This window comes from Azolla caroliniana, unplaced genomic scaffold (genome assembly GCF_043228905.1).
Source record: "Azolla caroliniana isolate FFs.n. ecotype wild unplaced genomic scaffold, voAzoCaro1.0.p SCAF_9, whole genome shotgun sequence".
Classification (NCBI taxonomy): domain Eukaryota; kingdom Viridiplantae; phylum Streptophyta; class Polypodiopsida; order Salviniales; family Salviniaceae; genus Azolla; species Azolla caroliniana.
This window is the reverse complement of record NW_028230444.1, coordinates 13,007,466-13,022,678: the sequence shown is the minus strand read 5'-3', so window position 1 is coordinate 13,022,678 and position 15,213 is coordinate 13,007,466. Positions and strand designations below refer to the sequence as shown.

Below are 15,213 nucleotides of genomic sequence, written 5' to 3'. Positions count from 1 at the left end.
CCCCCGTTAAGCCTCAGAACCGAGCAGGCTTGATTATCGCAACGTACGAAGGGGTCAAGGTCGATTGGCCAATGCTGATCGCCGACGGATTGTGCGTGACTATTGATACCGTAAGAGGTAAGGAAGGCAAAGAAGGCCGGAAAATATGGCATGCGGTGAAGCAATGGCTCACCCTATTGGCGCCACCTGTCGAGCTCGTCCAGACCAAGAAATGGGGAAGAGCAACGGACGGCACCCCAAAACCTGCTTCAAAACGGCAATAGTTGTTGGCCTCCAAGGCCACTAAGGGGAAGACGGTCGACGCACAGAAGGTGGCAAAGGAGCGCGCCAACCGGAAGCAGCCGATGGACACGCACGAGGAGACACCGGCACGGCCCCTGAAGAGCCCACTCCACCAACCGGTGCAGCAAGAAACGGACACCCTGGTGGCAAGAATGAATGCCGAGACTCAGGAGGAGGAAACGAAGGAAGAGCCTACGGAGCATCTCCAGCGGCGGCTGGTGAAGAGGACCGTAGAATCACCCGTGAAGCGTTCGGACCCACAGAAGGATGGAACACCCGCAACCCACACTGAGAATCCCACGCCAAGGGAGGCACCGGAACCGGTTCGGATGGAACCGGTCACAGAAGTCCCTGTACAACAGGCAGCACTGGCAAGCCCCGTAACTCAAGAGCCGGTTATACAAATGCCAACCTCCTCATCCAGCCAAGAACAAGCAGAACAAGTGTGGCCAACCGAAACACAACCGGAACCTGAACGGCAAAGTGGTCAACAAGTAGAGCCGGAATTGCTGCTCAACGCAGAAGGGCGGGACCAGCCACTAGCAAGTGAACCCATCGGCCAACCCGCCGTGCAGACGCAACAACAGGGCACCGGCAGCCAATGGCTTCGGTGGATAGGAGAACAAATTGCCGGAGTAGTCGGATACGTAGAGGCGGAAGAACGAGCGCAGATGGAACGGTTGCTAGTCACAACCAATGAACTAGAGACGGCCCAGTCAAGGATTCGGTGCCTCGAACAAGACTTGGATCAGGTAACAGAAGACATGGCCAAAATGGCCTTAACCGCAACACATATCCAAGCACCGGTGACTCCGGTGGATGTACATACGAATAAGACCCCGGAGACAGAAACTGTCCCGGAGAAAGATGCGGTGCAAGCCCAAGAGCTTGCCGAATTAAGAGACGAACTTGCCACACAAGAAGCATTATGGAGCCGCGAACGCGACTTGAAGAAGGCGGCCGAAGAAGAATTAAAGAAGACTACTGAGAACCTCCACCGGGCAGAGGAAAACCTACGTAAAGGACATCAAGCTTATGACCGGCTAAAGGAGGAAAAAGAGAAATTGCAGCAGGAGAAAGACAAGCTGCGACGGATGGCATAGACGGAAATCGAAAGGCTAAAGGAAGAACTCCGTCAACAGAAGGACCAGGAGGACCGCGCGCGCCGGCAGATCAACCAGAGGCTGAAGCAGAGGACCAATGATTTTGATCATCTGCATCGGGACTACAAGCAACTGGAGGCGGAGTATAAGCAACAGCAGGAAAGGATGGCCGAGCTCCGGCAAGAAGTTGATAGGGCCACAACGGCACTCATTGACGAACGAGCTAAGAATTCAAAGCTATTGGAGGAAGCGGCGATGGACCGGATGGAGCTCCACAAGCAGAACCATAAAGAAAAGGAAAGGGCGACAATGGTGTTACAGAGGTTGCAAACAACCTATCAAAGTCAATTGTCGCATTATAGGGAGCAGGAGGCAGACACGATCAGAATCATCAAGCAATTGAAAGAGGAGAGACAAGCCGTGGAGAACAAATCACGGATGGGAATCGAATGGATCCAGTGCATCCTCCAGGCATGGCTCACTAAGACCAAACGCTTGATTGACGAGAGCTCTGTGCGATGGTGGACGAAATGGGTGCAGAATACTGCGGAACTCCAATTGCTCAGGGCGGATGTGGAAAACCAGTGGAAGGAGGGTGACGACTGTTATACGCTGACATCAAAGGACTTCACCGCCGTAAGGGATGAGCTGGTTGAAGATTTCACAGCCATGGTGGATGAACAATTGGTACAGGTCCGACAGCTCATAGCTCAACTGGACGACGATCGGCTGGAGGCTCAAATCCAGTTTGAGAGCTATGAGCGGTCCCGGCTTCGGGAAGAAAAAGCAAGGAAAGCGGCAACGATAAACCTTAGTGATGAGGAATCGTCGCCGGTACAAGGACCACACGGGGACCAAGCTGGGGTCGGTCAGCCAGCAACAACTCCGGCGAACAAAACAACGAAGGAAATGCCGGTGCAAGAGCGACAAACGGAGCAGCAGCCCCAAACGGAGAAGGCACAAACGGAGCAGCCATCGCAGTAGCCACAAACGGAACAGCAGCCACAGCAGCAACAACTACAAGCCATTGGAAATTCTGGAGCAAAGCATTCTGGACATTTTAGACGAAGAGTAGCAGGGCCGGATAATGGGTTCGATGTACAAGGTACTGTCCCACGGGCGTGCCATGTGTTACCCGGCCGGCAAAAAGGCTTAAGGATGTCCAGACCGGAGTGTGAAAGGAATAGTTTATTTTGGAACTATTGTAATTATTGTATTAATATGGACGGACGGACCGGAATCGGTATGCCGATCCAGATCCGGACCGATTCTGATTAGGTGCCGGTTGGCACCATTTTGTACTTCGCACCGGAGACCTATATAAAGGCCCGGTTACAATGTAATTGATAGCGGATAATTAATAGAACTTATTGCCTTAACCTTTCAGTATTGAGTACCGTTCTATACTCATTGTTATATCTAACGCGTGTAATGACGTATTGCTAAGTAACCAATTAAGGTCTAATTAAGCATTGTGTCGTAAGTCATCCTGCCATAACACCCTTTGGTGAAGTGTCTTAAGTGGACACCCTATGTTAGGCTGTTGTCCGGCCCTAGGATTAACACCGATATGGGAGCAAGGAGCGCGCAATATGTTGTATTGCCTCGTGTCTTGTGTGCACGACCAAATGCTTGGCTACATCAGGGATGTGAAAACGCCGAAAGAAGCCTGGGAATATCTCTGGAAGGTTTCCGCCACAAGTACCACCACTCGAAAGTTACAGCAAGAGCTCAATAGTATCCGGCAACAGGACATGTCAGTCACCAACTACACCACCAAGATCAAGGAGATCTACCACGTGCTCAGCTCCATCAACGTGCAGGTGGATGAGGACGAGATGGTCAAGATCTGCCTCGGTGGTCTAGCAGAACAGTACGGGCCAGTCCGGACGGCATTTTTGCATCCGAGAGAACCCACCGTCCTTTAACCTGCAATCGATGTTGATGATCAAAGAAAACCATGTGAGTGAGTCGAGGACCACTCAATCAGACAACCAAATGTTGTACACGGAGGCGGATCGGCCCCCTGGGCGTGGAGGACGAGGTGTGTCGGCACGCAATGGAGGCGGCCGACCAAAGCAGAATCGGAGGCACCGAGATAGTGCCGACAACAGTTCCAGACCCTCCACAAGCAAGGGGATTCAAGGTGGCACCGAAAACCGACAATTGAAAGTCGAGACGAAATGTTGGTAATGTGGCAAGAAAGGCCACCGAGAAAGTGAGTGTTGGAAGAAGCACGCCGATTCAGATAAATCCGGATCCAGCAAGACCGGACAAGGGAACCGACAAAGCTCGCACTACGCAGAAGGATTGGATGGATCTAGAACCGGTGAGACCGGGAAAGGGCCAGCCTTTGTGATGAAGCACAAAGCGAACTCAATGAAGAAAACCGCTTCCGGATCGGAGGAAGTGTGGTATGTTGACTACGGAGCATCAAACCACATGACGAGCCATGAAGAGTGGTTCTCATTTTTGGAAAAGCCAAACCAACCGAGAGTTGTCAAAACCGGAGACAACACTCCTCACCTGATCGTGCATGTCAAAGAAGTTCCCTTAAGTCATATCGGACAAAAAGGGAAGCTTATGAATGTGCGTCACGTCCCGACAATCACAAAGAACCTGGTGTCTATTGGGCAGCTCGTTGACCAAGGGATGTAGGTGCTATTTACACACCTCAGGTGCTTCATCGAGTAAGAGGGCCAAGTCCTCACGCAAGGGCGCCGGGATGGGAGGATATTTATCCTCGACACCAAGGACGTCGGCACCACTATGTTCGCAAAAGGACAGAAGGTCGAATCGGATATCGACTTGTGCCACAAGCAAATCGGCCATGTCAACTATCAGAGGCTTCAAGACCTACAATCGAAAAAGGTTTTTTTGGATTGCCAAAATTTAGTGGCCGGAAGGCCCAAATTTTTGAAGCCTACCAGCTCGGGAAGCAATACTGGCTTCCATTACCCATCAAAAGAAACCATAGCTATAACAAGCTCGATCTAATACATTCGGATGTATGGGGACTGGCATAGAACGTTAGTTTTGGTGGGAGCTTCAGAAAAAACGAAGATGAACCTTCGGAGACGAAGTCTGAGTCGGCCAAGAAGGCCAAGAAATCAGTAGAGTAGAAACTGCGTCGATCGACCCGCTAGAAGAAACGGTATGGTTATAACAAGTACATGGCGCATCACTATGCGTACATGACGAAACTGGCAAAGGTGTGTGAGCCGGAGAGCTACATAGACATGGCAAGGGACGCAGATTGGCGTGCCATAATGGAGGAAGAGATGCGGGCACTTGATGCCAATGAGCCTGACACTAATTCTGCATACAATATTCCTATTTACTATTCTGGGAATATAGTCTATTAGTGTCCTACCCGAGTCCCTCACCACATGGCTCTCGGTTCTCGGTCCTTCGACCGATTTGGGTCTCCTCAATAGGTCTTCAACCGATTTGGTTCTCGGCTTCTTCAACCGATCGACCCGAGTTCAGCTTGCTCACTGAACAAGACCCAAAGAAGGATGATACCAAAGTTCATGTGCCGACAGAATGGGAATGTTCATGTCGAGGAAGATTTGCTCACCGACGGAGATGTTAGGGTCAAGCGTTCCGATCGAGGGACTCGATCGCAAAGACGACCAATGAAGTTCCAATTGAACAAGATATTGAAGACGATGATCGAGGCATGTGGGATCAACATGCTAGGCATTGTCCCACGAGTGTGCCATAATGTGTTACCGTACAAGATATATGGCGAGTTGAGTGTAACGAGTGAGGGTTAAAAGACTTAATGTTGTTGTATGTATGTGTAATGTATACAATTATGAGTGTGAATGTAAGTGTGACTGTGAGTGGACAGATAAGAAGAGGTGTAAGTGAGTGATTAGTGTGGATGGCCAAGGGGGGGTGGAGCCCCTTGGGAGGAGGAGTGGGGCCACTCTAGGCACCACCCCCCACCCCGCAATGTTTCTCAATGCCATCACCATTTCTATCTTCATTATTATCACTACCCCGCAATGATCATCATCCCTAACCCTAACCCATAACATCATAAAGTTTATAGTCGAATTCCTCATTGCAAAATCCCAAGAATATGCATGGTTTACTATTGAGCAAGAAAGCTCAACTTGGGGCGGATTGGATGGAGACCGGGTTAGACCCGAATCGGCCAAAGAAGCCGAGAGCCAAATTGGACCAAGACCGATTGGCCAGGCTGGATCGGCGGGGAGTCGGAAGGCCGTTCGGACCGATATTCCTCGTAGAAATATTTTTGGGAGTTAGTGTCAGTAGCTCATTTATGAGCATTGAAGTACTTGTTAGTACTTCTGTTAGTCCTTTGAGGACTTGTAGTCATTTTGTAATAGAAGTTATTGTTGTCTACTCTACTCATGCTCTCTCTCACATCCTCTATGTTTACCTAATTGTAGTACTTGCGAATAACCGATTATGTACTCTGTCTTTCGTATACGCTTACGCATGTATTTTTTTTCATTTATATTTGTCATCAAGCTTGGATCTTTCATCTTTTGGGATGTGAACATAAGCCTTGCTGCCAAACACTCTTAAGCATAGTATGGACCATATGGACCATACGTGCATTCGCATTCGTGAATGTTTCAATCATTCGTGTAAGAAAAACACCCTTAAAGAATGATAAATACCATACTTTTGGATTAACTATTTATTGAGGTAAATAAGCCTAAAAAATTAAAAAAACATTAAAAAAATGGGCAAAAAAACCAAAAAAACACACAAGAATGTTTGAATAACATTCGCATTCGTTTTCCAACGTAGGAAAACGAATGTTATGCTAGACGAACACGAATTTTACGTACTATGCTCTTAAGTGTTTGTATGACACCTCCTTACCTGTCTACACCCTCTCAGGCATATCACCATCCAAAGGGACTAATGGGGACAGATTTATAAGGTGAACTACAGTCCTCATTGCTTCACCCCAAAAAGATTTAAGCAATTTTGAGTGGGATAACATACATCTTATCCGCTCACAAATTGTCCTATTAATCCTCTCAACCACACCATTGTGCTAATTTGTTTTAGGAACACTCTTCTCAAGCCTGATCCCATGCTCATGAAAATATTGTTCAAATCATCCTCAGTACTGACCCTTGTTATCCGCACGGATACATTTAAGCTTTCTCCATGTTTCCCTTTCTACACTTACATGAAATTTTAAAAGATATCAAATACTTGATCTTTAGTCTTCAATGCAAAGCACCAGAACTTCCTTGAGAAGTCATCAATAAATGTGGCAAAGTACAATGCTCCCCCTAGAGTCTTATCTTTCATATAGCACAAGTTAGTGTGCACCAATTCTAGTGGCTAAGATTTTCTTTCTGGGGGCAAACGTTGAAAGGTGACTCTGTGTTGTTTGTTGCCCAAGCAATCAACACAAGTCTCCAAGTCCATACCTCTTATCTCTAGTAGAATGTTCTTCATAGCTAGCACCTCGAGTCCTTTTTTTACTCATGTGCCTCTTGTCCCACAACTCAATGGGGATATCCTTGTCGACTACATTTACCTCTCCACTAGACACCATAGCATGCATTACATAGAGGGAATTTTGTTTTAGACATCTTGTTAATACTAACAAGTCTTTGTTGAGCTTCCATTTTCCTTCACCAAAGGAATTTGTGTAACCCTCATCATCAAGCTTACCGACAAAAATAATATTTAGTCGAATGTCCAATACATGCCTAACATCTTTTAATACTAGTTTGTAACCCTAACATGGGTTCTTCCTCTAGAGGGGTTGTTTTCTATGATTAAGGCGTTATGGTCAAAGTTGGACTCATGCTCCTTCTGTCATGCTTCTTCATGTAGAAGACTCAACTCAAGCATGTCCAATGTCAGCTCCTTTTGTTGTGCTAAATTCCCAAGTGTCACAACAAGGGTTTCCCAACTATTTGGGAGAGAGCCTAACAATAACAAAGGGAACACCTCATTTGTTAGGGGTATATCTAAAGAAATAGTTTGACTTATTAGTCCTTGAAACATATTCAAATGCTCTGCCATACTAGAGCCATCTTGATATCTAAGTCTTACAAGTTTTCTAAACATGTGGACTATTTAAGCTATTTTGTGTCTAAAACATACTCTTGATTTTTCTTCTATAACTCATTTGCTTCAATTTCATCACCGAAGTTGTTATATAGACTCAAGTCTATATAAACATCATATGTATGTTGTTTTTAGATGCATGGCAGCCCAAGTCGATGCATCTATTTTCTTGAGTTTTCAGTACTATGTTGTATGACCAACCACAAGTCCTTGTATACCAACATGTCGCTCATTTTAAACTTCCATATGGAGTAGCTCGATCCAGTCAGCTCAATCATCCCATCTAGTCATTCATTCATATTCCAAATTTTGCAAAGGGTATGAACCTCGCTCTGCTACCACTTCATAAATATATCAAATTGAATCAACACTAGCTTAGATTACCAACACAATTAATACGTCAATCAAAAGAATTGTTGTCGACTCTTTGGTATTCCGGACAACTCCTCGCATGATCTCCAAAATATTTACAAACGTCTAAGGTAATATGCATAGTCTTCACATCAAAGCATCTCTTTCGAGCTACCAACTTGAAGTCCTCGACAAATTTGCAATATATTTAAGGGTTGGCAATGCAATCTTTCGTAACTAGATTTGTAATATTTTATGGCGTGACAAGTTAATCTTGTTGATTCTCGAAGCTTTCTAATAAAATGCAAACTTTTGAAACCAATGTGTCAATTTTAAGTTCTTATATTTAAAAAGAGAATTAAACCGCCCATTTTAAGATGACCCTTCCAAGTTTAAGATGCGGCTGTAAAGTTTCATCGATTATATGGAGTAGGAGAGTTTGAGACCTACTAGCTAGCCAATTGCCCCTCCATCATGACTTTGATTTGTGTATGCTTTCAAAAATCTAAGCTAATATTCACATCAAAGCATCTCTTTGGAGCTACTCACCTGAAGCCATGGACAATTTGGCAATATATTAACGGGGTGGCAATGCAATCTCCCTAAACTATATTTTGTTAGGATTTTGGTCCCTCCGGATGGGATATGAGTACCCGGCAACGGAAGACCCGGTGAGAACCGGATGATGCAGGCCCGGTGAGAACCTCTCACCGGACGAAGGGACATATATGTAAATATGTTTCTGTTAGCCCATTGTGGCTATATTTGTAAATAGCCCGAAAGTCATATTAGTATAAATTTGACTTAGGGCAAACAAGTTTAGTGGTTGGTCATTCTTTGTGCTATTGTTGTAACTGTTGTACAGAGAGAGAGAGAGTGTGTGTTAGAGCAGCTATGAGCACTCTCTGTTGTAACCGCCGCCAGGCGAAGAGTGTGAGCACAATATATTAACGGGGTGGCAATGCAATCTCCCTTAACTATATTTGCAATATTTTATGGCATGATCGGGTAATCTTCGCAAAGCTTCCTACTTAAATGCATAATCTTCCCAAATCTCAAGATTTCTCCATGTTATGAGACCTACGTGCAACATTTTGACATCAATTAACATATTCCCTAAGTTAGTTTTTTTGTAGAGCGATTGCGTAATCTTCTTGAAGTCATATTTTTGTAACTAGAATCTCTCTTTTAACCTATTATTTTTTATATCGAAGTCAAAGTGACTATTCTAAGAGCACTAGTTGAGGTTTAGGATAAGCTTGTAAGATTTCAATGATTATGGGGACAATGAGCTTCGAACACTCAACCTCCAGATTTCTCGAGGCTATGAAACCCATGCTCTAGCCAACTGCACCATCCCTACATCTTGATTTTGAGTTACCATTATGAAGCCATGGAAAATCTTACAATATATTTACGAGGTCAGAGTGCAAATTCTTTTTACTCAATTCGCAATGGTTGATGGCATGAGCGCGTAATTATTTTTGAAACCCACGTGTCACTTTTAAGCAATTATTTTCGAAATCAAACACAAAAGCGGAAATGTTATTTTAGAAATCCAAGTGTAAGTTTTAAACAATTATTTTCGAAATCAAACTCAAAAGTGGAATTGTTGAACTAACCCCTCAAATTTTATGACAAGGCTGGAAGGTTTGCCTTTTGATGGGGTGAGAGAGTTTCGAACTCTCGACCTTAGGATTTCCCGAAGCTATGAGACCTACGCGTTAACCAACTGCGCCACCACCCCCTACATCTTGGTTTTAATTGACGTATCCCGAAAATAATTTCAAACGTCTAAGGTAATACGCATAGTCTTCAAATCAAAGCATCTCTTTGGAGCAACCAACCTGAAGCCATGGACAAATTTGCAATATTTTAAAGGGCTGGCAATACGATCTTTTGTAACTAAATTTGCAATATTTTATGGCGTGGCAAGTTAATCTTGTTGATTCTCAAAACTTTCTACTAAAATGCATGCTTTTGAAACCAATGTGTCAATTTTAAGTACTTATATTTAAAAAGACAATTAACCCGCCCATTTTAAGCTCACCCTTCCGAGTTTATGATGCGGCTATAAGGTTTCATCGATTATATGGAGTGAGAGAGTTGGATACCTACAAGCTAGCCAATTCCCCCTCCATCTTGACTTTGATTTGTGTATGCTTTCAAAGATCTAAGCTAATATTCACATCAAACCATCTCTTTGGAGCTATTCACCTGAAGCCATGGACAATTTGGAAATATATTAACGGGATGGCAATGCAATCTCCCTTAACTATATTTGCAATATTTTATGGCATGATAGGGTAATCTTCGCAAAGCTTCCTAGTTAATGCATACTCTTCCCGAACCTTAGTATTTCTCCATGCTATGAGACCTACGTGCAACATCTTCACATCAATCAACGTATTACCTAAGTTAGTTTTTTTGTAGAGTGATTGCGTAATCTTCTTGAAGTCATATTGTTGTAACTAAAATCCTCTTGAAGTCATATTGCAATATTTTATAGCGTGACACATTGCAAATTCTTGAAGCTTTCTAGTAAAATGCATACTTTTGAAACCAATGTGTCAATTTTAAGTTCTTATATTTAAAAAGAGAATTAAACCGCCAATTTTAAGCTCATCCTTCCCAGTTTATGATGCGGCTATAAGGTGTCATCGATTATATGGAGTGAGAGAGTTGGAGACCTACAAGCTAGCCAATTGCCCCTCCATCTTGACTTTGATTTGTGTATGCTTTCAAAAATCTAAGCTAATATTCACATCAAAGCATCTCCTTGAGCTATTCACCTAAAGCCATGGACAATTTGGAAATATACTAACGGGGTGGCAATGCAATCTCCCTTAACTATATTTGCAATATTTTATAGCATGATAGGGTAATCTTCACAAAGCTTCCTAGTTAATGCATAATCCTCCCGAACCTCAGTATTTCTCCATGTTATGAGACCTACGTGCAACATCTTGACATCAATCAACGTATTCCCTAAGTTAGTTTTTTTGTAGAGTGATTGCGTAATCTTCTCGAAGCCATATTGTTCTAACTAAAATCTCACTTTTAAGCTCTCTCTTTTTTTATCGAAGACAAGGTGCCTATTTAAAGCTCACTAGTTCAAGTTTCGGATAAGCTAGTAAGGTTTCATGGATTATGGGGACAAGGAGCTTTGAAAACTCGACCTCAAGATTTCTCCATGCTATGAGACTCATGCTCTATCCAATTGCACCACCCCTACATCTCGATTTTGAGTTACCATTATGAAACCATGGACAATCTATCGATATATTTACGAGGTAAGGGCACAATCTTTTTTTACTAAATTCGCAATGGTTAATGGCATGAGTGCATAATTATTTTCGAAACCCAAGTGTCACTTTTAAGCAGTTATTTTCGAAATCAAACTCAAAAGTAGAATTGTTGTATTAACCACTCAAATTTTATGACAAGGTTGTAAGGTTACCTTTTTTATGGGGTGAGAGAGTTTCGAACTCTCGACCTCAGGATTTCTCGAAGCTATGAGACCTACGCGCTAACCAACTACGCCACCACCCCTCAATCTTGGTTTTGATTGATGTATACCCAAAATATTTTCAAACGTCTAAGGTAATATGCATAGTCTTCACATCAAAGCATCGCTTTCCAGCTACCCACCTAAAGCCATGGACAAATTTGCAATATATCTAAGGGATGGCAATGCGATCTTTCGTAACTAAATTTGCAATATTTTATGGCGTGACACTTTGCAAATTCTTGAAGCTTTGTAGTAAAATGCATACTTTTGAGAACAATGTGTCAATTTTAAGTTCTTATATTTAAAAAGAGAATTAAACCGCCAATTTTAAGCTCACCCTTCCCAGTTTATGATGCGGCTATAAGGTTTCATCGATTATATGGAGTGAGAGAGTTGGAGACCTACAAGCTAGCCAATTGCCCCTCCATCTTGACTTTGATTTGTGTATGCTTTCAAAGATCTAAGCTAATATTCACATCAAATCATCTCTTTGGAGCTATTCACCTGAAGGCATGGACAATTTGGCAATATATTAACGGGATGGCAATGCAATCTCCCTTAACTATATTTGCAATATTTTATGGCATGATAGGGTAATCTTCGCAAAGCTTCCTAGTTAATGCATACTCTTCCCGAACCTTAGTATTTCTCCATGCTATGAGACCTACGTGCAACATCTTCACATCAATCAACGTATTACCTAAGTTAGTTTTTTTGTAGAGTGATTGCGTAATCTTCTCGAAGTCATATTGTTGTAACTAAAATCTCACTTTTAAGCTCTCTCTTTTTTTATCGAAGACAAGGTGCCTATTTAATGCTCACTAGTTCAAGTTTCGGATAAGCTAGTAAGGTTTCATGGATTATGGGCACAAGGAGCTTTGAAAACTCGACCTCAAGATTTCTCCATGCTATGAGACTCATGCTCTATCCAATTGCACCACCCCTACATCTCGATTTTGAGTTTCCATTATGAAACCATGGACAATCTATCGATATATTTACGAGGTAAGAGCACAATCTTTTTTTACTAAATTCGCAATGGTTAATGGCATGAGTGCATAATTTTTTGCGAAACCCAAGTACACTTTTAAGCAGTTATTTTCGAAATCAAACTCAAAAGTAGAATTGTTGTATTAACCACTCAAATTTTATGACAAGGTTGTAAGATTACCTTTTTTATGGGGTGAGAGAGTTTCGAACTCTCGACCTCAGGATTTCTTGAACCTATGAGACCTACGCGCTAACCAACTACGCCACCACCCCTCAATCTTGGTTTTGATTGATGTATACCCAAAATATTTTCAAACGTCTAAGGTAATATGCATAGTCTTCACATCAAAGCATCGCTTTCCAGCTACCCACCTAACGCCATGGACAAATTTGCAATATATCTAAGGGATGGCAATTCGATCTTTCGTAACTAAATTTGCAATATTTTATGGCGTGACACTTTGCAAATTCTTGAAGCTTTCTAGTAAAATGCATACTTTTGAGAACCATGTGTCAATTTTAAATTCTTATATTTAAAAAGAGAAGTAAACCGCCAATTTTAAGCTCACCCTTCCAAGTTTATGATGCGGCTATAAGGTTTCATCGATTATATAGAGTGAGAGTGTTGGAGACCTACAAGCTAGCCAATTGCCCCTCCATCGTGACTTTGATTTGTGTATGCTTTCAAAGATCTAAGCTAATATTCACATCACATCATCTCTTTGGAGCTATTCACCTGAAGGCATGGACAATTTGGCAATATATTAACGGGATGGCAATGCAATCTCCCTTAACTATATTTGCAATATTTTATGGCATGATAGGGTAATCTTCGCAAGGCTTCCTAGTTAATGCATACTCTTCCCGAACCTTAGTATTTCTCCATGTTATGAGACCTACGTGCAACATCTTCACATCAATCAACGTATTACCTAAGTTAGTTTTTTTGTAGAGTGATTGCGTAATCTTCTTGAAGTCACATTGTTGTAACTCAAATCCTCTTGAAGTCATATTGCAATATTTTTTGGTGTGACACATTGCAAATTTTTGAAGCTTTCTAGTAAAATGCATACTTTTGAAACCAATGTGTCAATTTTAAGTTCTTATATTTAAAAAGAGAATTAAACCGCCAATTTTAAGCTCACCCTTCCCAGTTTATGATGTGGCTATAAGGTGTCATCGATTATATGGAGTGAGAGAGTTGGAGACCTACAAGCTAGCCAATTGCCCCTCCATCTTGACTTTGATTTGTGTATGCTTTCAAAAATCTAAGCTAATATTCACATCAAAGCGTCTCTTTGGAGCAAGTCTTCCTACCCCCCTCCTTTTTTCAAAGATCTCCATACATTCTAACGTACTTCACCATCCCTAACTCCCACCTCACACACTTCTCTCTTACCCTTCCTCTCTCTTTCTCTCTCACACTCCCCTACATGTTTTTCAAATAACCCCAAAAAATCTTCTATCCCACACCAAATATATCAAACCCCATATCTCCTACATCATCAAATTTGAACACACATACACTATCTCCCTCTCTCTCTCTCTCTCTCTCTCACGCACACACACACACACACACACATCCTTATCTTCCCTATATAAACCCCTCCAATTCTAAATGGTCTTGTGCACTGATGAGCTCCGTAGGAGCGAAACTAGTTTGCCACATCGAACATTTCTTTGTATTACTTTTTAAGTTTCTTAATATGAATTAGTGTTTAGTCTATTTCTCTCTCTCTAAACTTTGTACATATCTCTGTCTCTCTCTCTCTCTCTAATTCTCACTCTTAATCTCACATTCACCCACCAATTGTATACCGTTCGCACTCCTTGTACTGACCTCACGGTCTAGAACTCACAATTCTTTGTGCATATCTCTCTCTCTCTCTCTCTTTCTCTCTATAATTCTCACTCTTAATCTCACATTCACCCACCGATTGTATACCGTTCGCACTCCTTGTATTGACCTCACGGTCTAGAACTCACAATTTGGCAATATATTAAGGGGGTGGGAATGCAATCTCCCTTAACTATATTTGCAATACTTTATGGCATGATAGGGTAATCTTCGCAAAGCTTCCTAGTTAATGCATAATCCTCCCGAACCTCAGTATTTCTCCATGTTATGAGACCTACGTGCAACATCTTGACATCAATCAACGTATTCCCTAAGTTAGTTTTTTTGTAGAGTGATTGCGTAATCTTCTTGAAGTCATATTGTTGTAACTAAAATCTCACTTTTAAGCTCTCTCTTTTTTTATCGAAGACAAGGTGCCTATTTAAAGCTCACTAGTTCAAGTTTCGGATAAGCTAGTAAGGTTTCATGGATTATGGGGACAAGGAGCTTTGAAAACTCTACCTCAAGATTTCTCCATGCTATGAGACTCATGCTCTATCCAATTGCACCACCCCTACATCTCGATTTTGAGTTAAGGGAGATTGCATTGCCACCCCGTTAATATATTTCCAAATGGTCCATGGCTTTAGGTGAATAGCTCCAAAGAGATGCTTTGATGTCAATATTAGCTTTGATTTTTGAAAGCGTACACAAATCAAGAAGATTACGCAATCACTCTACAAAAAAACTAACATAGGGAATACGTTGATTGATGTCAGGATGTTGCACGTAGGTCTCATAACATGGAGAAATACTGAGGTTCGGGAGGATTATGCATTAACTAGGAAGCTTTGCGAAGATTACCCTATCATGCTATAAAATATTGCAAATATAGTTAAGGGAGATTGCATTGCCACCCCGTTAATATATTTCCTCTCTCTCTCTCTCTCTCTCTCTCTCTCTCTCTCTCTCTCTCACGCACACACACACACACACACATCCTTATCTTCCCTATATAAACCCCTCCAATTCTAAATGGTCTTGTGCACTGATGAGCTCCG

At 42.4% G+C, this 15,213-nt stretch overlaps 3 non-coding genes across 3 annotated transcripts; all 3 read right to left on the bottom strand.

The window, feature by feature from the left end:
- Window positions 1-9,477: 9,477 nt before the first annotated feature.
- TRNAM-CAU (transfer RNA methionine (anticodon CAU)) lies at window positions 9,478-9,561 on the bottom strand. Its single transcript is given in 2 exon segments — window positions 9,478-9,513; window positions 9,524-9,561. It is a non-coding gene; the product is annotated as a tRNA-Met (tRNA).
- A 1,721-nt stretch (window positions 9,562-11,282) lies between these two features.
- On the bottom strand, window positions 11,283-11,366 carry TRNAM-CAU (transfer RNA methionine (anticodon CAU)). Its single transcript is given in 2 exon segments — window positions 11,283-11,318; window positions 11,329-11,366. It is a non-coding gene; the product is annotated as a tRNA-Met (tRNA).
- Window positions 11,367-12,504: 1,138 nt separating this feature from the next.
- TRNAM-CAU (transfer RNA methionine (anticodon CAU)) lies at window positions 12,505-12,588 on the bottom strand. Its single transcript is given in 2 exon segments — window positions 12,505-12,540; window positions 12,551-12,588. It is a non-coding gene; the product is annotated as a tRNA-Met (tRNA).
- Between the last annotated feature and the right edge of the window lie 2,625 nt (window positions 12,589-15,213).